This window comes from Podarcis pityusensis (assembly GCF_964106645.2).
Source record: "Podarcis pityusensis genome assembly, chromosome: 11".
NCBI lineage: Eukaryota > Metazoa > Chordata > Lepidosauria > Squamata > Lacertidae > Podarcis > Podarcis pityusensis.
In genome coordinates, this window is record NC_138036.1 from 46001856 (window position 1) to 46027110 (window position 25255).

Below are 25255 nucleotides of genomic sequence, written 5' to 3' on the forward strand. Positions count from 1 at the left end.
ATTCTCTGCTTGAATCAGGAAAGGGTGTTTGGATATCAAGACCAAAACTCATCAGGGAGAGGAAGAATGTCTCTCACAACCACATTGACGTCCTGATCTGCTTTAAGAGAAGAAAGAGGGAGACTAGGACTTCCTTAGCAGCAAGACGATTTCCTCCTTTCTTTGCACAGTCCTCCCCAGGCTGATTCTAGAAATAGAGAGCTAGAAAGGGAGGTAGAAAGGGCTTTAATAGCTAGAGACAAGCGGGCCCCCCTCTGAAGTCCAGCTTTAACCCCTGGCCCACCAGAGCCAACCCCTTTATAGTGTAAAATGTGTTGCCATAGTCTAACTCTGTTAAAACCACAGAACACAGAGGGAGGTTTTCAGTTTAGCCCTTGGCCCAACAAGTCAGAATGAGGTCCTCAGAGAGATCATAGTCTTTCTTGGTGGGAAATAGGACTCCAATTGTAACGCACATCACATAATTTATATTTAATATACTTGAATCAGTACATGGGGCAAATCTACTTTTTTCTGACTTGGTTTTCCTTAATAACATAGGGTGGCCCACCCAGTCAAACATCCTGTTCTTATGTGGCCAACCAAGTGTTGCTGGGAAGTCCAAAATTAGGCCCTGAACAAAATAGCACGTTTCTCACTTGTGAGACCCAACAACTGGCATTCAGAGGCATATAGCCTCTAACATTATTTTGACTTCAGTGCTTCATCCAGGGAAAGCAAACATGAGCTATTATATGTCCTAAGAGGGGAAGAAACACCACTACTTCTTCCTATCAGATAAGCCAGATGAAATTCATTAAAATGACATGATCCACAAAAAAGCCAAGCCAGTCACTTTTGAGACCACCTTTCCCAGAATCCTAAGATATGTATAAGAAACGAAAGGGAAGAGGATATTTGCTTTTATGCTGTGGAGAAGATGAAAACTGAGTCTTGTTATTGATGCTTTCTGGAAAACCCTAACATGTGAGAGCAACCACCCCATTCCCATTCTCTGTGGAGGGAAAGAAAGGTGGTTTCTCTCCCGGGTTTGTGCAGGCAGATTCTCTGTGTTCCTGTCATCTCCTTCAGATGCCCCAGAGGCTCATGCTGGAAGCACTGGGGTGCCCACTATGGGGGACAGGACACTTGCCACTGCTGACCAGAAGCAAGCGCTTATAAGAACACTGATTAGCAGTATTCAGAATCTGGTGTGATTTGACAACCAGTAGGACTCTAGAGAAGTCAATCGTTAGATTTAATTAATGTGATACACCATTTTCTGTGGCAATATCTCTCTCACACATGCTCAAACATAGAAACACACACACTAATGTTTTTACCAGCTGGAGATGACTTTGCTAATTTTGCACTGCCAGAACAAATGTAATGAAAAGTAAAGTATCTCATGAATGTTTAAGAGTTGCTTCAAGAGATTTGTTCAGTTCCACAGTACAGAACATGACATATACTCATATTAATAATAAACATGTGAATATTAAATTTTGTGCATGTATTTCACCTTCTGTTTCTGCAGCAGTGGGGCTGTCACATAACACAACTGCATCCCCAGGGGTCGCACCCTAATTTGCTGCCTGTATTTACTGAATGCCTAGTTATCTTTTTAATGCAGGGTCTCTGTGATGGTATGCATGCTTCAAATAGACGTGTCCAGTCTAAAGTACTGCTCTAGCAGTGTTAGAAACTCAGCTGTATAAGCTAGAAACTCAGCTATATAAACAGTCAGGATCCAAGGATCCGCAGGCATGCATCTCCATCCTGGCACCTGGGCATCTTCACTTGGTCGCAAGCAGCTGATAAAGGTAAAGGGACCCCTGACCATTAGGTCCAGTTGTGACTGACTCTGGGGTTGCGGCGCTCATCTCGCTTTATTGGCCGAGGGAGCCGGCGTACAGCTTCCGGGTCATGTGGCCAGCATGACTAAGCCACTTCTGGCAAACCAGAGCAGCGCACGGAAACACCGTTTACCTTCCCGCCAGAGCGGTACCTATTTATCTACTTGCACTTTGATGTGCTTTCAAACTGCTAGGTTGGCAGGAGCAGGGACCGAGCAATGGGAGCTCACCCCGTCACAGGGATTCGAACTGCCGACCTTCTGATTGGCAAGTCCTAGGCTCTGTGGTTTAACCCACAGCGCCACCCACGTCCCATGTGCAAAATGTGCCTGGTAAATTTCAAAAGCTGCCACCTAGTGATGATGCAGTTCAATCACGTTGCACCTTGGTTTAATTGGAACTGTTAGAACAATAGGTGTAGCCACTACCATTACAAGCAGCGAGTTGCAAGATTCCTTTAAAAAGGATGAGGAAAAACTGATTTTACCATGTTGAAGTTAGGGCTGGACCCGCCCCAATGCCTTTCAATTAATTTTGTGGGGTTTTTCAAGGTGGACTTACAAATAAGTTTATGTGATCCTCCCCTGGGACACTGGTGTTGCCATGGTAGAAGACCGATGGTGGAAACATCAATGTTTAGTGTCATTTTTCCTTCTTCAGCTGTGCAGCACCAATGTGCAACATTGGGCTCACAGCAGCACAGCCGAAATAAACATAATTAGGTTAAGCAGCGATGGAGATGGATTGCCACTGCCAGGACCTCAAAGCGATGGTGATGTGTGAAGAAGGGGAGCTTCAGTGCCAAATGCTGAATTGAAAATGTTAGGTTCAGAATATTTGACTCAGCCTTACTTTTAATATCAATGATTTGTGTATATCGATTTGAACAAATGCATTGAAATGTTTTCAATAAGATGTCAGCTGTTTACATGTTTTCCTTGGCACAATCCTAAAGCTTTAATATCAAATTGGCTGTTAGAGCAGCATGAGTAAGCATTAAGTCTCGCAGCAACTGTCAATAGGGTGTGTATATCTGAGTCCTGGGTGCTGAATTCATGAATTTGGTTCCAACAATCCAGACAATCACAGTTTTGGTATATTGATTCCAGTTAAGCAGTTGCATTTGAGAACATGGATTAATGAATACGAAACCCCCCCCTAATATCTTTTTATCTTTACCTTAAATCTAATATCTTTTTATCTTTATCTTTTATCTTGGAGAATCTGACAGCAATGAGGTTTATATGACTATGTGCAGACATGCGTTCACAGCCAACAGTAAGAAATTATGTTAGAGGACAAATTCACATTCAATGCCAACCCAATCTTTGGCTAACGTGAATGAGCAAATGTAGGGTTTTGAACCACAGGTTGCAACTGCAGTGCTCCTCCCACTGTCCTGATGTTCTACTCAAAACTAAGCCTTGGTTTGTTTTAGGATTATTTCTGAACCTGGGACGATGGTTTGTCTCCCCCAGACAACCCAGTACCGGCAAACCAAGAACATTGGCTTCAACTCATGCTTTTCTGCAGCGAGGCAAGCCATGAGCCCAGGTTTAGAAGTGAGCCAAATCATGATTTAGCCCTGAATAGTGAAGTAGCAACAGAAACAGAGAAGCAGCAGTTCAGTTAGGATATTTGGTCTTGGAACTTGTTCATTTGTGCTAAATCATTCCGTATGTCAGCTTGTATGAAACATATACAAAATTACAGTACCTTTGCAGCGAAGTGTTGATAGAGGACATTAAAAAATTGCTGAAGAACCAAAACCAATTTTCATTTATATTTTGTAGTTGATTCGTTTTTGGGGTTCCACTGGACTTTACAAAGGGTTTGCTTGTGGAACACAGATTGCAGCAGAATGCTGTACAGTAGGTACCATAAAAAAAATTGTTCAGGAGGAAAAATGTTGTACAGGCTGTATTTTCTTTGCTGTTGCCTGTTTGCAAGCCCACAATCTAGCCCCTCTTTGTGCTGCTGTGATGCTAGGGACTATTCAGCTGCTCAGAAGAAGGCTGATAGCATCTGAGTTAATAGTAAAGACTTTAACAAAGGAGGTGTGGCTGATTTGGCTAAGGAAAAGTCAGACAGGTCTAAATATAGGAGGGGAGGTGTGCTCTTGGCAGGGATACAGGAAATGGCTGAGTTGTACTGGTTTGTTAAGTTGAATCAGATAGTATGTCATGACAGCTTATGTAGCAACTTGCTGGATGGCTGCCATGTCAATCAGCAGCCACATGACTCCATAGTGGACACATAGCATCCCCTTTGCCTCTGTGTGCAACATCCTCTGGAAAGATATTATTATTATTATTATTATTATTATTATTATTATTATTATTTATATACCACTCTACATCCAGAGGTCTCAGGGCGGTTCACAGAATACAAGACCACAACATATACAATCAAAACAAAACCAACAACCCAATAACACCCCCTTCCCAAAAAAAAGGAACCACAATTTAAAAGGACATACGACAACCAAAGGCCTGGTTAAAAAGGAATGCTTTTGCCTGGTGCCTAAAGGTGTATAATGAAGGCGCCAGGGAAACTTCCCTGGGGAGAGCATTCCACAGAGGGTGAACCATTGCAGAGAAGGCCCTGTTCTCATGTTGCCACCCTCCAGATCTCTCGAGGAGGCACACAGAGAAGGGCCTCAGAAGATGATCTCAGGGTTTGGGTAGGTTCATATGGAAATAAGCGGTCCTTGAGGTATTGCGGTCCTGAGCCATTTAAGGCTTTATAGGTCAACACCAGCACTTTGAATTGGGCCCCAAAACTAATTGGTAGGCAGTGCTGTCAGATCAGGATCGGTGTAATATGTTCAATCTGTCTTGCTCTGGTGAGCAACCTGGCCACTGAATTCTGCTCTAACTGAAATTTCCGAACTGTCTTCAGAGGCAGCCCTGTGTATAACACATTGCAGTAATCTAACCTTGAAGTTACTAGAGCATAGACAACAATAGATGGGTAGCCATGTTGGTCTGCCATAGTCAAAATAAAAAAATTCCTTCCTGTAGCACCTTAAAGACCAACTAAGTTAGTTCTTGGTATAAGCTTTCGTGTGCATGCACGAAAGCTTATACCAAGAACTAACTTAGTTGGTCTTTAAGGTGCTACAGGAAGGAATTTTTTTATATAGACAACAATAGTTAGACTATCCCTATCCAGATAGGGGGGTAGCTGGGCTACCAGCTGAAGCTGATGAAAGGCATTCTGGGCCACTGAGGCCACCTGAGCCTTCAGCAACAACAAAGGACCCAGGAATACCCCCAAGCTACAAACCTGCTCCTTCAGAGGAAGTGTAACCCCATCAAGAGCAGGCGATCTCCCACCCATCTGGTCTAGGGAACCACCCACTAACAGTGCCTCAGTCTTATCTGGATTGAGCTTTAGTTTGTTGGCTCTCATTCAGTCCATTACTGAGGCAAGACACACTGGTCCAGCACTTCTACTGCCTTACCTGCAGATGTAAAAGAGAAATAGAGCTGAGTGTCATCATAGATAGATTAGAGCCATCTATGGAAGCCAAAGAAAGGAACAGATATTCTGGGAAGCTCTACAGCTGATGTAGAGCTAATAGTTGAGAGTGTAAGCTGGGAGCTTTTCTCCACAAAATCTAGTTTTCCTTTCTAGATGTATAGGGAGGAAGAAACATGGTCACAGGAAGGGGCTGTATCAGACCTTGATGTGAGTCCTCACAGGGCTCATTCTTCCTGCCTGTTCTATTATTCTTTTTAGATTTTGTGACACATTAAAGAAGATGCTTTACTTTGTCCTTGGAAGACCACCATAGCTTAGGAACAAGCATCCTCCACAACAGTCCTTCAGAGTTGCCCTCCTGTTGATTCTTGTCCGTACCTGTAAACCTGATATGAGGCAGACTTCCTTTCTGCATTGATATTACTACCAAGAAGGCCCTGCCATGGGGAGCGCACAGTGGCGGCAGCCCCATTAGAGTTCACAAGATGGTTGATATTGGGGCATACACTCTTTTAGGTACTGGTGGTGTCGTGTGGATGTACGCGAGCAAAGCATGGCAATTAGATTCCAGATACTTTGCATGGAAGCACTCCAACTGTCTCTTATGACTCCATCATGAAGCTCAATTCTTTATTTTGCTAATAGGAGACTGTAAGTAGGCCTGGAATAAGATGCAGTGACCATGACTGAGTTGCTGGAGTTTCTGCTTTAAGTGAGCACCTTCCTGGGTCATAGTGCACCCTTGTTGCCAGAAATGTGGTAAGAGAAATGAACCTGGAGTTATTCAGGGTATGGCTCCATATTTTGCTCTCAAGGCCTGTGGCCTAAGGCTTTTGAAGATGCACCTGCTTACGACGACCTCTTGATCGGAGTCTTCTGTTTTAATTGCTGTGTTGTTTTAATGGGAATGTTTTATTGCATATTTTAATTACAGAGGGTTATATTTTAATGCTGTGTAATTGGTTTTTCCTCTTTGTAAACCACTTAGAAGCCTATTTCGACATTAAGTGGTAGATTACTTTCAGGATAATGATAGTAATAATCCTATGCACATTTACTTGGGAGTAAGACCTACTGTGCAGGATTTAATCATTGGGCTTTGTGATATTCACTGACTGGCTTATGTAGACTGCTTTTTCTGTCTGATCTAGAGTGAGAAGTTATATGTACCTACATTTTGCATATCTCTTTACCAACAAAACTGGATCAATAGTGTAACTGCTTCTTTTGTGCATACTATGCTTATAGGCAAGAAAAGCCAAACATCCCCTGAATCAAAAGTTTATTTTTAAAATAAAAATAGAAGCCTATTGTTACATTTCATGCATTATAATTGGGAAATTATACATCCCCCCATACCATTTAAACAGCAGAATGTGTTCTGAAGTTACCAAACGGTACAATTGGTTGCTATGCATGTTCTTACTAATAATTGACACAGTGTATAGTTATTAAAACTTCCATTTTTATCATGCACCTGCCAGGATCTTTCTGTCATACCCAACTTGATCGCAGTATCTCTGTACTCAAAGAATAATTATTGAACCATTCACCCTCACACTTGCCTTGCTTGTCTTCAGAAATCGAGGGACTAGCGTGACAAGAATTTTAAAACCATTATTTTCAGTGTGAGTAAATGACAGAAGATGACTGTCAACCTGTGCGGAGCTGACACAGATGTAAGAGGAATGAAAGTATTTGTACCTGAATGCCTTTGTGTTGCTGTGATTGTGGAGTGGGAAGGAAAATATAAAGCAAGTTCATCCTTAAACATGACAGAGCTTGGGTCTCGGCTGGGAAAATCTAGAGTTTTAAAATGTCAGTTGATATAGATGGTGAAGATGGACCATCTTAAGTCGTGTGTTGGAAGAGGTTTGAATACACATTTGATTTATTCTGAGGTACTTAGTCCTCTTCAGGTGTACTGCAATTGCATGAGGGAGGCAGGGCATTAATGCCACCTCTACCCCTATTCCTATTCTTCCTGCCCTCTCTGTGTTGAAGGGTGATCTTCTGAAGAAGGAAGCCTCTTGTATTCATGGAAACTCCTCATGCATTTTAGAACCCCAGGTCTCCACATCTCCAGGAAGCTCTTTTTGTCAAGGGTTTCCCTCAAGTTTTAACAATCAACTGCCATGAAACACAATTAAGATAGATGTAAAAGAGGGCAAACAACCACTGGAAGTGCTCTATCAACAGATTAGAAATAAGGACAGTTACCACCAGCTCAATGTTTTGTTTTGTTTTTTAGACCATTATCAGCATATGAGTACACCCTAAAGCTGTGAGATCTGGTATCATTAGAGGCAGATTTCATTTATAAATGAGGACTGTTTCACATATAAACATTCATCTCATGGCTTCATCCTTGATGTGTGAACTGATTCAACTGAAAACCACCATATTTCAAGTCAGGTGAAAGTCCTATGCTTTGTATTTGATTTGTGATGAAATTGTGTGTGAAGCTTGCATATAACATAATAACCTTGTTGCTTTATATGAGGCTCAGTGATGGTGTACAAGTGACAAAATGGTTGTCTTAGTGATTTTAGAGCATCAAAACCTACAAGCTACCCCTAAGGAAAAGTGAATAGTGTGTGGGTATGTTTTTATTGTTTTTGTTGTTATTATTATTAAAAAATGCCTTGTTTTCATTCTGGTCAGGCTCACTAGAACAAAATGAGAAAAGATAGTTCACAGCTGGTGTTATGTCTAGTTTTAACTGAGGAGATAAACCAGTATTTGGTCTGTACTATTTCAGAACGAATATGGGATCTCACATGATTAAATGACTCTCCTGATAAAGAAAAAACTCTCCAACTAGCACATCAGAGGGAATTTTAGACTAGAACCCCTTTCCCCAACATGATAGGGTTTCTTTTTGATGTGAATGAACAATTATTCAGCCCTCCTCATCCGAGATACAGGTTCACTTCCACTGTGAAAATTAGGCTTAAACAAACTGAAGTCCTGTTAGTGACTTCAAATATGTTACTGACATCCGTATTAAAATGCTTCTTCTAATTCTTGTATTCAAATCCTTTGAATTTATGAGTTAATCAAAAGCTGTTTTACCTGGTTAACATTGCTGTAGTACTTTGAATATGGGAATTCATCAGAAGTAGTATTATTCTCCTTTTTCAGAATAAAAAAAGGATGTTAAATTTTTCATGAACATCTTCCCCAGCGTTTTAAACCTAGCCTCAGATGAAACACTTCAGAAAGCAAGATGTCTTACACATGCAGATTACTTATCAAGATGACAATTGTGCCATGGTTGCTAATTATTTATTTTATATTGGCAGCCAGTGCAGTTCCCTCAGCACCAGTGCTATATGCTGATGAAAGGCAGCACCAGACACAAACTGCAGCCTCACAAGCCATGGCAATAGGGATGTGCACGGGCCACATGATATGATTCAGATGTGTATTCGTCATTTTGGAAAGAAAGAAAAAATCTGTTCTGATTTGCTCTGTGGTCTGTCTGATTAGAGTCATGTTTTGGATCTGAAGCAGCTTCATTAAAAGCAGACTTTGTTTCCCACCATCCACAATATATGAACTATCAAGTACCTGTGTTGTTGGGAATCTGAATACGTGCAGCTACTCACACAGAGTCAATTAAGGTTTGGCAGACAGCCAGAAGGCAATCTGAAGGAGTAAGTCTGCCTGGTGATAACAGAGACATGGAGACAGCTCCCTGATTGGTCAAGCTCTCTCAAGGGAGTGATAATTAATGGCCTACTAACTGGAATGTGTTTGTAGTTCAGAGGTTCAGAGTTCTGTGTGTCAGTGTAGGAGTTGTGAGTGGTGCCAGAGAGAGCTAGCAAAAGATCCATGTTCTGTTCATGTAAATAATCCACTGTATATAATAAACACCTAACTACAAGTTCCTGGTCCCTTCTTTGTCTATCCTGTCGGCAGCCAAGTTGCCAATTGCTTCCGTGGATTCTGCATGTACTCTGCTAGGTCTGGCTAAGGTCCTGCAACTAGTCAGAAAGTTGTGTGAAACACAAAGTTGGTGTGAAACACCAATAGTGGATAAAATTTGAAGGCATAGCAGCCTCTTCAAAGTGAGTTAAGACTGACAAATTACAGCCAAACACATCCAAGAGTTTTGGGCCTGGACACCTTTTTCATTTATTTAACGAAATGTGTGTTTAATTTAACAGTAGAATTGGATGAAATTTGCAGCCGTGGTTACTTCTTTTAAAGCCACGAGCCCTACTAGATTTCAGAAGGTTAGCTGCAGTGGTTTCGCTACAAGGGCAGCCATTGCAGTTTAGGGCATGTAAAAAAGTACAGTGGTACCTCAGAACTTGAACGTAATCCGTTCTGGAAGACCGTTCGACTTCCAAAATGTTTGAGTTCCGAGGCGCGGCTTCTGATTGGCCGACAGCTAGGTTTTTGCACAGCGGAAGCTACGTCGGACGTTTGTGTTCCAATGAAAGTTCGAAAACTGGAGCACTTCCTTCCGGGTTTTCGGCGTTTGGGAGCCAAAACGTTTGAGAATGGAGCTGTTCTAGTTCTGAGGTACCACTGTATTAATTTTCCTCTACCATAGTGGTTTGTGAAGAATTGGTCTGAAAGCTGCAGACATGACAGATGTGTCACAGGTAACAAACCTGTCTAACTGCAGTCAAATAGGTCCAACAGCTTTTGGGCTATGTACCTTTTAAAGCTAAATGTGATTCATCCTCCATGTGGTTTTCTTTGTAATTAGCCCTCCACGGTCAGTTGCTAAGGAGCTCTCTTTCTCCCCCTCCCTCCTTCTACTTTCCCTTTATCATTGTAAGTTTCATTTCTGGAATGGTCCACCCTTCCTCACTCCACCCTGGCATTTCCCTTACGGTAGATAGTGAGACCATTTTTCTCTGGTAAGACACAATACAGTAGTATCTGCACTTTATGCCTATATGTTTGTCCAAGTAACAAAACACTATGAAGTGTTCTTTATGGTCCTGATTTCACTTGCCCTGCTTCACTCTGATGAGGCACTATTCCGCCTGCTTGTGCTTGGGATTTGGAGTTTGAACAGAATAAATGCACACCCCTAGTGAGGAGAGCTATGGTTTCCCCCCCAAAAGAGAAACTGCATTGGGGGTGAATGCATGAAGGAGATGTTGGGCAAGAATAGCAAAAATTCACATTAGATGTGAACTGAGCTATTATGTATCTTTTTTCGCCCAACAGGATTTGGGTAGGGCAAGATTATATTTTACTTACGTTTCTCATCTGCTTTATTTCTTTTGGGTTGGTTTATGTGGGCTGATTGCCACATAAAATATACTCTGAAGGCATCAGTGGAAGTTGAAGATTTGTGTGCGTGTTGTAGCAAATGGCAATCATTCTTGTGTCCTTGCCTTCTAAGGAAATCTGCTAAATAATCTAAGTAGACCATACTGTTATTTCGCTGTCCAGTTGTTGCATTATATTTTTAGTGAAGTGTCACGTTTCTCCTGAAATAAAAATAACCAAGTTTAGTTGTTGCTCGGTTTTTATTGGAAGGTTCAGTGGAGACAGCTGAGAGACTAGATGTTTGTCAGGCAGGAGAAGGTGAACAAATAGTGCTGGGAGGTTTTGATTAAATCCCCAAGATAAGAGGATCCCACACAGGAGGATAATTTTAACAAATCAGCTAAAATAATTCACATGTCATGCTGTGTCCGTGTGTATTAACTCAGATGCCCAGCAAAAACAAAACAAAACAGACTTAACCAGATCCCTCAGCTTTTCAAATATATTTGTTGACCTTATTTGAGAAAATAACTATGACTCTCCCATAATTTCTTCTGGTGGTTTCTCCCAGGTGCCCCTCCACTTAGACTAAGTTTGTAATAGGCCCATTACAAATTTTGGATCTGAACATATTTAACTCCTTGGGTAGATCCTAAGTTGTACCTTTTTATTTAGTGTGGGGCTACAAAGCACAATTCTTTTTTTTTAAAAAAACAACAACCAAGTAAACCAAATGATCAAGTATAAAAAGAAGTGCATTTTGGAAAAAGGAAGGGGAAAAAAGAAAGGGAAGAGAAAGCAACAAATGAACTTTTGCTGGTTACTTTGCTGGTTACTTGGGCTGAGTTGAGTTTCAGAAGTGTGATCAGAGTGTGATCAGAGTTCCTTACAAAAGAAAGTTTCTAATAGAGAACCATCTCTATAATGACTCTGCACATACATCATAAAAGGTCTGGCCAGTTGCAACTAGCTGAGGTACTGTGAAAATAAGAGTTATCCTAAGAATGTGTACCCAGAAACAAAACTATCTGTGCAGGACTTTCAGAAGAGTAGTTTGTTTGCATACACAGTAGGGGCACGTTTGCTCTGTTTAGAAAAGGAGTGACTAAGACGTGTCCCTGTGGCCACATCTCTACCAGCAGCCTCTATCATCATGATCAGTGGTCTGGGGTGCTGGGAGCTGTATTCCAACAACAACTGGAAGGCCACAGTTAAACCACCCCGGTTTAGAATGCAGAGTTTGACAGAGACAGAGAAAGTTTCAGGGAAGACAAAATGGAGAATTATTAGGAATTAATGAGGATCATGCTCAGTTCATCCTCAGCCCTGCAAAGCTAGCAAACCAAAATAATTGTGAGGGCAACAATAGTACTGTTGCTTCTCCCACCACTGACAGCTTTATCAGTGATATGAAGAGAACTTCTGCTGGAGGTCAAGGGAGACATGATTGAATTCAGGGTTTCACCTTCATTGGCCAAACAAATAATTGCTTCAGTACTACTTCCCTCTCACAATATCACACAGAGCAGACACCTCATCTGTTCCAGATATTGTATTCTCAACATCTTGGTTTTTCCTGAATCCATCTTCAGTTTGTTGACTCTCGTCCATGTAATGGTATATCCATGATAGTACTTATGATGATATTTATCCAGTTTTAAAACTTGTGGGGGAGGGTTGGAATGGAAAAAAATGAGGAAATGTTTAACTTCTCCCAGAGCTTTAACACTTTGCCAGAAATGAATTTAAGATGCCTAAAGAAAAAGGCTTTGAGAGGTGTTACAATCCTGAAATGAAAACATAAAAGGCAATAATTTAGACAGACAGGTCAGCTGAATTTCAATAGCTCATTATTCCTGAACTCAGGATTACCTGGGTCAAAAGCACTTGCTACTCTGAAATGGATTATAATTATTTCTTTGCCATTATTCTGAAGATAACGTGCTTTTTGGTGATAACATAAGAGAAACTGGTCCATGCTGTTTTTCAATTAGTTTTCACTTAGGCTAGTGGGAAAACAAACACAGAAAATAAATCACTGTCATTTAAACTGAGCTACTTTATTCATTTTAAAATAAATATATGTATAAGACATTACAGATGCATAGTAGGCTCGTTGAATAGCTGAACAATTCATAGGCTGGCAAGCATAGTAAAACATTGTATATAACTGTTAGCATGTATATTTTGTAGTATGCTATGCTCTGTGATTATTTTAATTTAACTACCATGTGTTAAATTCACATTAAGCTACATTTTCATCACAAGATCGTTTATTGAATGTGCTTAATGCAAAGCTTCTAAACTTTGCTTTTGAATCACTACTTTATTATACAGTTTGTTGAGTGCAGGAATATTAGCTGGAAAGCATCAAACAAGGATAGCTTAGAGTAGGGAAAAGGAACTTCTTCTTTTCAATATTTGCACTGCAGTTTATCACACATTCCATCGCGAACATCTCCATGGATTCAGATTTAATTCAATGACCCCCTCCTGAAGATATCCCCATTGGAACAGAGATAAGAGTGTTTTAGCAACTTAATACTCAGAGCAACAGAGCTTGCAGATGTGTTAAACCAATCTGTCTCACACAAAAATGCAATTAGGGTAACACCCAGCTGCTCATTAAGTTGACAATACTGAGATCACCATGTATCTTTTTCCAGAGGGCGTAGCCATGTTAGATGGTTGGGTTGCAGCAAACCAACAAAAAGTCTATGGGGCCAGCTTTCATGGACTAGAGCCCACTTATTTCTCTTATGCCATGAAAACATTCTTTAAGTTTAGCTAAATACCATTCATTGTGTCAGCAAATCATACATAACTTGGAGTTCTTAGTAATTTCATTTAAATTGCGAGTGACCTTAAAATTATGTTTTGAGTTTCAATTTCAAGTGAATGGATTTTAAAGCAGGTCTTCTTACTACAAGCACCCTAGACAGGGGAAATGTCTAGGAATGGCACTGTGAGCTTGTGCTCTGCAATTTTCCAGCACAATAAAGGCTTCGTTTGCAGCAGCTCCAGGGAATCTCTGTACTTTATGAAGTAAGAATATTGAGGTGTCCCTTCAAGGGGTTCAGCTTCTTAAGGAAGACTGGACCTTCAGAGAGAGCGTACCTTTTAAGGCTCAAACTGGTCGGGAAATGAACAGAGACCAGACCAGGATATACAAAAGCAAAGCGGCTACAAGCCTGATCTTTATTAAAGCTGTTGCAACAGAGTGCTCCCTTCACATGCAGGAGAGAGGAGGAGGACCCTGAACAAAGGTGTGCAAGCCCTTATATAGACTTATAGGTAGCTCAAGACCACCCCCAGAAACATCATACATACATCACAGAAGGGGTGTAGCCCAAGACCACCCCCTTAATATTATCAGAGAAGGGGCAGACTACAACAGAAATCTGAGTGCATTGTTTTTTCTCCTGTCTGTTAGATAATAATAATATATTTATACCCTGCCCATCTGGCTGGGTTTCCCCAGCCACTCTGGGTGGCTTCCAACAAAATATTAAAATACAATAGTCTGTTAAACATTAAAAGCTTCCCTAAACAGGGCTGCCTTCAGACGTCTTCTAAAAGTCTGGTAGTTGTTTTTCTCTTTGACATCTGGTGGGAGGGCGTTCCACAGGGCGGGTGCCACTACCGAGAAGGCCCTCTGCCTGGTTCCCTGTAACCTCACTCCTCACAGTGAGGGAACTGCCAGAAGGCCCTTAGTGCTGGACCTCAGTGTCCAGGCAGAACGATGGGGGTGGAGACGCTCCTTTAGGTATACTGGACCGAGGCCGTTTGGATTGGATTACTCTTTTGTTATGATAGCTACTCAACTCCTGAATCCAGGTCACAGGTCACAGGCTTACCCTATTCATATCTTAAATGTGTCCTTGAAAAATGATTTGTGAGCAAAGAGACAATGGGGAGGCTCCCCATTTCCTTCAGTGAAATATTTGAGGTCAATTCGGAAGAGAGAAAATGGTTTCAGGACTTTTCTGTAGGTTTCAGACACGTGCTTTACATATTTGTATGTGCTTGCTTGGTACATTTATGAACATCATATATATATATATATATATATATATATATATATATATGACCTTAAAATTCTTATAACACTTTATATGACTGTGATGCCCCTATTAACCCCCCAAATAAAAATAAAAAACTCAAATCCTTTAAATCCACATGTCGCTTTCCAGACTATTTAAGACCAGATAAGAAGGCAACCCGATCTTTTCCACCTCTGGATTATAATAGGCATTGCTCTAGCATTTGGACAGAGGGTATGAAAGGGTCACAAGTGCAGCTAATATAACAATGGCCTCAAGTTGTCACTATAAAGAGAAATCATGCTCACTGAAGAATGAATAGCTTTGCATGCAAACGGGGATGCTATAATATCTGGAATAGCAAGAACATTCCAAGAAATGGATTTGAAAGCGCCTGCAGTAGTTTTCTGGTCTGTTGGAAGACACAATCCCTTTCACTGGGATGGTGAAATAATTTGTGGGCTCCAAGAGACAGTCTGTGACAATTGTAGAACAAGGTAGCCAAACTATCAGAGGCAGGGTGGATGAGTCTGCCATTCATTGTCTCAGTGCAAATCAACTAGTTCCCTGGACTCTCATATTTCTGTTTGCTTGGCAGCTGTTCACAGATGTCATAAATCAACACTGAGGTCCCTGCAGTAGAATAGTTCTGGCTAGGGCTAAAAAGGGAGTCCTAGTCTCTGGAAATTTATTTGCAGGCCTGCATTTTTTTTACTTGCAAGTTGTTACCAGCAGATAGCATTGATTGCCCCTTCTTTGATTTGGCAAGTTTAGCATACGAGTCTATGGGATATTGATGAGACCTATATATATCATGCACTTAAAGGGAATTGAAAAGCAATCAGTTGCTCTCATTTACAAGCCAGACATTATTTGATTTTTCCTCCTCTCCTCATCATCCAATTCTTCACATGCCAGAGGGTTCTAGAATATGGGCTAGATCTTGTTTCATAGAAGTGTTGTTGGTCGGAGTCCATAGCTCACAACAGCTAGGCTTGGGACCCGACCAGCACATGTTGTTTGAAACTTCAGAGAGAGATCTCCAGGAACAGGAAGATCTCACAAAATATGAAGGGGAGTATTTCTTTATAGGATGACTCAGCAGAATTTTGGTGAGAAACTTTGGAGAAGAGAAAGCTTACCCTTATGCTTCAACAAATTTTGAAATCTGCTGTCCAGACAGGAAGTAAATGGCAAGCTTGTGCAATGTACAGTAGAATAGGTCACTTTATAATATCACATCTATCAATCACACTTAAGTTATCCTACAAGGCAAGATCAGGCACATTTTGTGATGCAAACAGAAGACTAAAAATCGGAGCTAACGTGAGCAATATTACAGCATTTAGGCATCTGAAGGCAGCCCTCTTTAGGGAAGCTTGTAATATTTGATGAATTATTGTATTTTAATGTTATGCTGGAAGCCGCCCAGAGTGGCTGGGCAAACCCAGCCAGATGGACGGGGGTATGTATAAATAAATAAATAAAAATAAAAATAATAATTTCCCTATCTTATTTATTATAAATCCATCTTGATGTAGGGTTATAGTACATATATACAAGGTTGCTTCTGGCCAATAAATTATTGGTCTATGAGCTGATTAAAAAAGCTAGACCATGATTATATGCTTCTGAGTTAATATTATTTATTTATTTAGGGACGCGGGTGGCGCTGTGGGTTAAACCACAGAGCCTAGGACTTGCCAATCAGAAGGTTGGCGGTTCAAATTCCCGTGACAGGGTGAGCTCCTGTTGCTTGGTCCCTGCTCCTGCCACCCTAGCAGTTCGAAAGCAAGTCAAAGTGCAAGTAGATAAATAGGTACCACTCCGGCGGGAAGGTAAACGGTGTTTCCGTGCGCTGCTCTGGTTCACCAGAAGTGGCTTAGTCCTGCTGGCCACATGACCTGGAAGCTGTACGCCGGCTCCCTCGGCCAATAAAGCGAGATGACGCCACAACCCCAGAGTCGGCCACGACTGGACCTAATGGTCAGGGGTCCCTTTACCTTTACCTTTATTTATTTATTTATTTATTTATTTATTTATTTATTTAGGTTTCCCTAGCCACTCTGGGCAGCTTCCAACAAAATATTAAAAATACAATAAAAGATCACACATTAAAAACTTCTCCAAATGGGGCTGTCTTCAGATGTCTTCTAAAAGTCAGATAGTTGTTTATTTCCTTGACAAGGGCTTCCTCCTGCTTTGTCATAATACTGAAGAGAGAAATCTCCTGCATGCCACTTCAGTTTTCAGAAATACTGTTTTGGGTCCTAATATAAGTTACCTTAAAGTTCACCCCCATCTGATTTGGGGCAACTACCCTATTTCCCCAGTAGCTCTGTGTGTCTGATCCAACATTATTTAGGAGGGGTCCCAATCCACCAAAGAGGCTGGTTGTGGGACATTTTTCCCAGTAGGGGAGGAGCGGACAGGAAACTTTCCTTCCATGAACTTCCTTAACTCAGGATCCAAACCATTATGTCTGTCTGTGTTTGTGCCTGAAGCGGTAATTGTCACTTGAGTGTCTGCAGGCACAGTCTGCACAGATTGAGAAGTGTTCTGGCCATGCATATTTTGGAGATGGTCACTTGGAGAATTCCCAACTCTAAGTCTTTACATTGCAGCTGTTGACTGTGGATTCGAAGCAACTGATGGACCTTTAAAAAGTAACATGGGAAGAGGCGTTTAACATTTTTCCACTATGAAAAAAAATAGCCTAGAGAAGAAATGCCATTTGAAGGTGAGGCCTGCACATTCTTCCTGTACAACTCATGTATTTAATGTGTCTGCCCCATAGAAGCCCTGCTGATACTTGCCATCACATATGGGGGAATAATAATAATAATAATAATAATAATAATAATGCCACTCTGGGTGGCTGCCAATAGAATATTAATAATAATAATAAAGTGATAAAACATCAAACATTATAAACTTCCTTAAACAGGGCTGTCTTCAGATGTCTTCTAAAAGTCATATAGTTGTCTATTTCCTTGACATCTGATGGGAGGGCGTTCCACAGGGTGGGTGCCACTACTGAGAAGGCCCTTTACCTGGTTCTCTGTAGCTTCACTTCTAGCAGTGAGGGAACTGTCAGAAGGCGGTCGGAGCTGGACATCAGGGTCTGGGCTGAATGATGGGGGTGGAAACGCTCCTTCAGGTATACTGAGTTGGAATGAATATTATTGACATTGAACAGTGGTCAGCAAACTTTTTCAGCAGGGGGCCGGTCCACTGTCCCTCAGAACTTGTGGGGGGCCGGACTATATTTTGGGGGGAAAAAATGAATGAATTCCTATGCCCCACAAAGAACCCAGAGATGCATTTTAAATAAAAGTACACTTTCTACTCATGTAAAAACACGCTGATTCCTGAAGCATCTGCGGGCCAGATTTAGAAGGCGATTGGGCCGGATCTGGCCCCCGGGCCTTAGTTTACCTGCCCATGACATTGAAGATGGAAAAAAGGCAAAGTGTGGAAATATCGACAGGAGTTTCTTTTCCTTATGGAAACAGTCATTACTATGTCAAGTTAGTACTGTGGATGCTTTAGCTGAGATTTGTACATTGCAGGGGGTTGGACTAGATGACCCTTGGGGTCGCTTCCAACTCTACAATTCTATGATTCTAAGCCCAGTCTTTAAAATTAAAGTAATGGCTGTGCATCAGAGTTTCCAATCAACTGGAAAAAGAGGTTTAAGTTCAACGCACACTTATCTGTAAATATTGAAATAAGTGGGACTTGCTCTCAAGAAAACACGTAGAGGATTGGTTTGCCAGACTGTGTGTTGGTAGGTCTGCATTTTACATCTGCTCTGTAGTGCCTGAAAAAGCCCCAATGGCTTAATTTGTTTTCCTGATGCACCAGCTATTAAACCTTTTAAATTACTGTTGAGCCAAGAATGTATCACAGTTATATCATTCGAATGTGGGCTATGATCCAAAATAGTATATGTTTTATGCATGCAGGGTTTTTTTTTTAATACTGTCCGTTTTCCTTTCTGAAGTCATTTCTTCACTTCTTAAATGTTGTTCCTTTAGAATTTCTGAATATTTTAAAAAAATCTTCCCTACGTTTAAACAAGGTTTTTGCAGTAGAATTTAATGGGAACCCATAGGGAGGTGTTGTGGATTGGTATGCTATGGCAATAGAACACTTTAATGTAAATTAATTTAATAGAAATTTAATTTCACTGGTACAGAGTTATTTCTCTCAGATTTGCCCAGTACGAATTTCTGCTGGATGGTGAATTATTGCTGGCTGCTCTTTCATATCCTGGTTGTGAGGGGGGAAAGATCATTTGGTTGCCCACATTCTTGTACATGCTGAGCCGAGAGAAATATGGGTGTGTACCATCATGCAGAAGCTGGAACATTATTTTTCAAAGGCTGCGAAGAACAGCAATGAAAGTACTTCCTCTGTGGAAAGCTCATGAAAGCCCTTTTACTACAGAGGTGGAACTGATAATATGTTTTCAATTTCAACTCTTCGATTAAGGGGCTTCTCTGTGTTGAAAAGAATGCATGAGATAGGCTGTTGCTTTTTCAGTCTTTGCAGGGAATTTGTGGTATGAGAAACCAGAAATGTTGTGCATGTAAATTGTCACTAGGCATGCTCAGCCCCTATTCTGCAATGCATGTCTGCTGTGTAAAACTGTACAGTCGTACCTTGGTTCTCAAACAGAATCTGTTCCGGAAGTCTGTTTGACTTTCGAAAACATTCAAAAACCAAAGCGTGGCTTCCGATTGACTGCAGGAGCTTCCTGCACTCAATCGGAAGCCACAAAAGCTGCGTCGGACGTTTGGGTTCCAAAAAATGTTCTCAAACTGGAACACTTACTTCCGGGTTTGCTGCCTTCAGGAGCCAAAATGTTTGAGTTGCAAGACGTTCCAGAACCAAGGTATGACTGTACTTGTGTGTTTATGTGTACTGAATCAGTGCACAATTATAGTTTGGAAATTAAGGATATAAGAGCAATTGCATGAACTTTCCATGCATACCTGTGCATAGAGCATAAATGGAGGAAACACCATACTTTGGAATGAATGTTTGTTTATATTTTTCTTTTCTTTTTTATGTTGATTACTTATGCTACATAGTTTTAAAAACCAATAAAGCATTTTAAAACAGCAACAGCAATGGAATCATAGGCAGGAAATGAAAGGGAATGAGGACCTACCACACAGTACCATACCATCTAATTGTGATGGTAGTAGAATCCTGAGGAATGAAAATTGCCTCAAGCAAAATTGCAATAGGGAATGGGATAGTTTGAAACATCCTCAAAGTTAATCAAAGTTCTGTTTTGATGAGTAGAATCCACTACTGTGTGGAGAATTGCAATGCTTATTTTTATGCTTAGATTTAGGTCATTAAAATTCAAAATGTAAATATACTGCTATATTTTGCATTTTCTTCACATTGGTGTTTGCATGTGAGCATGCATTATAAGACAGACTTAAGTTCTGGTATCTTATTTATTTATTTTAACCCCTAGAGTTGAAATCTATAGCAGAATGTGTCAAAGTATTATTGAAGTGGCCAATGAATAATACATTTTAGTTAAAGAAACGATTGCAAAGTCAGGTGTAAATCCACTGGATTATGGCAAATGGATAACTGGAGAATATAACAGTGGATGTTTGTGTAAGGGAATGATGATCTAGTTGGGTTAATCAGGCACAAAATCAAGAACATGGGAAAGATCACAGATTTTGGTTCAAAAGACAAGAAATTGAACATGTACACATAACATAAAGGTAAAGGGACCCCTGACCATTAGGTCCAGTCGTGACCGACTCTGGGGTTGCGGTGCTCATCTCGCTTTATTGGCCGAGGGAGCCGGCGTACAGCTTCCGGGTCATGTGGCCAGCATGACTAAGCCGCTTCTGGCAAACCAGAGCAGCGCACGGAAACGCCGCTTACCTTCCTGCTGGAGTGGTACCTATTTATCTACTTGAACTTTGACATGCTTTCGAACTGCTAGGTTGGCAGGACCAGGGACCGAGCAACGGGAGCTCACCCCATCGCAGGGATTCGAACAGCCAACCTTCTGATTGGCAAGTCCTAGGCTCTGTGGTTTAACCCACAGCGCCACCGCATCCCTCTACACATAACATAATATAGAGTAAAAAGAGAGTGGTGTGCAGCATCTGCGCTGAAACAGCGTTCGAAACTCCCATCATTCTAGGCGCATTTTGCGACAAGGAATTTCATTAGTGTGAGCAGTTTCTGAGCTCTGGGTGCAGTATTGCGCCTATGATTTCAGATTAAAATTGCAGAGTGGAAAGAAAGGAGGACCTTTTTCTGCCTCCCCGCTTCCAGCCACTCTCTGAAGACTGGAGAAGGGACCCTCTTAAGTATATTAGGGGGACAGGCAGGGGAAGCATGGCTTTGTTTTTTGCAGTCTTCAAATGAGGACTAGGCTACGTGGAAAATGAATATAAGATATTAGCTGCAGTTCATTCATTTTCAGCTTTGTAGTCTTGTTGTAGAAAAGTGCGCCTAGACATTCTGTTATTGTGCCCATAACCTAGGTTTAAGGTGCCATTTAGCTCCTAGCTTTCATATATCAGTTTCTAAAATCGGGAAACAGTGCCAGTTCCTTGCCCCTAATCACATACCATTGCCCTTAATCTGGATTGCCAATGGCTTCTCCACATTCGGAGTTGTCATCATAAGGCAGGAACAGGGCATCTGTGGTGCTACAGATATTGCTGGACTTCCAACTCCCATTGGCCCTAGCCAGCATGGCCATGGATCTAGAACTGGCCTCCACAGTCACTTACGGACTCACTGTTAAAACCATGTTCTTGGAAGACAATCTTACTCGGCTATGTGTGATCGCCAAAGAAGAAGAAAGAAGACCATTGATCAGGAATGATGGGACTTGCTTGCTATAAAGGAATGTGCCTCATTCTACACTTTCTTAGGTCTGTCAGATGAATCATTAGGCCAGGCATCACAACTTCTCTAGAGTAGAGTAGTGGTGGAGAATAGGGCTTCTTGCTCTTTCACATGCATTCAGTTTGCCCTTCAAGTGACCCCTTCTTCCCCCAGTGAGTAGTGTTCTGTCTTTGGTGTGATTGGGAGCAGGTCTCGGCCTCACACTCTTTCCACCCTTCCCATTACCCTTGTTTATTTTAATGCGAAATCCTCATGACCCTGCATAATGGAAGTGGCTAGAAAGTAGCTTCTATACTGCGAGGTCACTGAGCGGTGCTAAATCAATGTGACACCTCATGCGTTGCCCTTTGAGAGCATGGGGGCAGGAGCAGCAAAGCAGATTTCAAGCATGAGACGAAATATATGAGACAAAATATACAGAAGACATCTGAAAAGATTTCGTGATTCTACTTTCTTGCTGATAGCAGGACCCATGAAAGGCTTTGAGGTGACTTCGGGAAAACTGTTTAATTAGCAATGGGCTGCAATCCTATACTCTCCAGCCCATGGGCCAGGAGTGGCCCATGAGGGGGTCCGGTTTGGCCTGTGAGGTCATTTTCTACAAACCACAGCCATCTGCTTATCAGCTGAGGTCGGCTGCTGGGCAGGAGGATAGGGCTAAATCCTGCGTTTGGCTGCACATCTGGTTCCCAACAGAGAACAGGCTCACACAGCCAAGGCGGTGGGATTTCATCTCCACTCATCAGCTGATAAGCAGGGGTTAAATGTTGCTCAGTTCAAACAGGCCCACAGGGGGAAGTCTGGCAGTTCTGGTTTTTGGAGTCTCAGTACACTTCCTTCCCCTTCTCCCCTTTGCCAGAGTCAGGGCAGAGTGACTTTGAGAAGAGAACAGGGAAGAGAAGGAAGAGGGGGTAAGATTGAAATAAACTCCCTCCTCAGAGCTGTTGGCTTGAGCCATCCTGCCCTTGGCAAACAGTGCACATTTTTTCCTTCCTCCTCTTTTGCCTGTCAGCAGCTTTCCTTCAGAAAGCTGTCCCTTGGTCAGGGCAGAACGGCTGTGAGAAGAGGAGGAGGAGAAGAGAGAGGAGAAGCTGGACTCACTCTCTTCCTCTTTCTGCTTCTAGCCTGGCAAGGGAGAAAAAGGGAATCAAAGGAGCCAGACGCAAGCCCAACGGCACGGAGGAAGAAGAGAGCTCATTCTTACTCTCTGCTCCTCCTTTCCCCTTCTTGTCTTCTCACTGTCACCCTACCAAGACCATGGTGCAAGGAGAGGAGGGAAAGAAAGCACCATTGGCAAAGGGTTTTCAAACAGGATTGCACTGAAGTCCCGGGACTTCAAAGCACAGCATCCCCTGATGTCAGGTGATTATTAGGTGAGTCTCAGGTGGACAGCACTTCTCACCTGTCACATTTGGCCCACCGGGGTGGGTGGGGAGATAATGATCTGCCCCCCATCCCACCAGAAAAGGTTGCTCACCCCTGTTATGGCTGGTTTCCTGGACGCAAGCCCGATTGAACTCATTGATAATAACTTTTGAGTAGGCACGCAAACATTTCACCTTGTAAAGGACTTCAGACGTCTTAAAGAAATCTCAACTCCTGTTGCTACGAACTGCAACCGTACTTGAATTTTTCAGCATTATTGCTTCCCTTTTGCCACATTGCTTTAAGTGGCTATGGCAACGAGTGGACCTGGTGGCTACTCTGAAAAGGGAGGCCAGGCGTTTGACTTCTAGCGGCTGGTTCATGCTGCACCATCAGTAAGTGTGACTGGCACTGAGCAGTTCAAGCATGCCTTGGTCTCCTCTGGTCTCTTCCGTTTCTCAGTCTTTCTACTTTTTATTCAGTATAGGCATTGCTGGTTCTTTTTTTTTTTTTTTTTAAATGATATTTATTAAGATTTTCAAGAATACAGAAAGTAAAGATTAAAGTACATTCAAAGCCTTATTTTCATACATCCACTTTCCGGGACTCCCCCCTTCCCCCACCCCTACCATATTCCTCTTTCATATTGTTGGCTCCACAAGCTCTCAGTTCTAATTAAAACTTAATTTGTTTAAACCATTATTCGAATTTAAAATTTATACACTCCTCATCAATACCCTTAATAAAAGACAAAAGTTCTCTCCCCAGGGCCCACCCCATTTTCATTCCACAATTTCCCTTTTTTTAATGATAAGGACACCCCACATAATAGAAATATAAGAAATAAGAAATAAAAAGTATAATAGATGAAAAAGAGCCAATTCAGAAAAAAAAAAAAGTTGACAAGCCTTTGGATTTTAGTTCTCCCCCCCCGTCCCCGGTTTAATTTCCCCCTGACCACCAAACCATGTTATCTGCCTGGAATTCTTAAAGTCCATAAATCACCTATTTCCCCCAACTCCTTGCTGGCTTTTTCTTTTTATAATTATTTTTTAAGACATTTAACTTCAAATCTTTAATAAAATTCCCCCCATTGTTCTTTCCAAGTTGTAGTCCAATTTCCTCTTGTTCCGCTGCTGAAACGTTCTAATTCAGAAGTTTAGTAACTCTACAGGGATTATTGTTATTCAGGAACAAAAACTTGCGTTCAGTCCCTTCCTTTCTTCAATAGAAAATTCTATTGTCTCCTTTAGCTGAACACCCTGTAGACAAAATATTATTTCCGTTTTGCAGCTTTCCCAGAAGATAACCAGTCCTGTAAAATTCCAATGGTATTTTTCCACTTACGACCATCTTTGTAATGTCCCGAAACTCCTCTAGGGGGATTGTTGTAACTTTGTTTTCTCTAGTCCAAAAGTCCGATTGTTAGCCATGTTTTCGCCATTTTGTATCCAAGTTTTAACGGGTTATAGCAAATTGTAACAAATTTAACCAGCAAAGTTCTCATAATAAAATCCTCTCTGCTTTCCGACTTTGACAGCTACTTTGACAGCTGTCAAAATCTCCGACTCTTTTCACCAGGCTCTCTCTTCAATCACCCCGGTTCCCAGGGGGGGGGTTACGTTTCCCTTCTCCCTCAATTCTTCCTCCAGCACAGTTCTTGTAGTTCCCCATCGTGGAATTCTTAGTTTTTATCAGCAATACAAATCTTTTTGGACCTTGGTTTCCCCATCCTTGTTTTGGAAGGTTTACAGTAGGGAGGGGGACTGACTTCCTTTTTGGATCCCCCCCCCGCTCGTGTCCAATCCGAAAAAAATTTCTTTTTTTCTCCTTTTGAACCCGGTTTCCAAATTACTCACGGGTTGTTGTTAAGAAGTCCGAATTTTCAATGGAAGAAGTCAGCGCTCTCCGCCGGATGGCATGCGGCTTCGCTCGGCAGGGATAGCAGAGGACTCAAAGCACCACGCTTCTCCCCGGCACCCGATCCGTAGCCTTTAAAAAGGCTCCTTCACGAGTCGGGAGGGCGCTAGCGGTGCCAGCCGAGTCTCCATGTCCACGGACTCCGTGGCCGTGGTTTTTAAGGGTCCCCGCATCGCCGGTGCGGTAGGACCCAGCCCCTGCCGAGCAGGCTCCCTCCGGAGCTCGAAGGGAGTCCGCCATTCGGCGATGGCGCCAACCCGGAAGTCCTACTGGTTCTTGTATAGGACCTTGTCGGAATTTCTTTGCCCATCAGCTGGTCTTGCTGTTTCTTTGTTTTGTTTTGTTTTGTTTTGTTTTTGCTCCTCTCTATTGATTTGGTGGCAGGTGTACTTAGAGAGTGGCAGTGATTAAACAGGATAATTGGCCGCACTGTTTGGTAGGTATGAGGTATTATCAGGTAAG

At 41.9% G+C, this 25255-nt stretch overlaps 1 protein-coding gene across 5 annotated transcripts in view; it reads left to right on the top strand.

Annotated features, from left to right (window-relative positions):
- The window catches only part of PRR16 (proline rich 16), a 157984-nt gene that overhangs the window by 61618 nt on the left and 71111 nt on the right, over positions 1–25255 (top strand). The window contains exon 1 of one of the 5 annotated variants that reach the window (XM_080973086.1): positions 17321–17342. The exons of the other annotated variants lie outside the window; for them this stretch is intronic. The gene's annotated coding sequence lies outside the window, so the exon portion shown is untranslated. Of the gene's footprint in view, positions 1–17320; positions 17343–25255 lie in introns of those variants that run through there. 5 annotated transcript variants of the gene reach the window in all.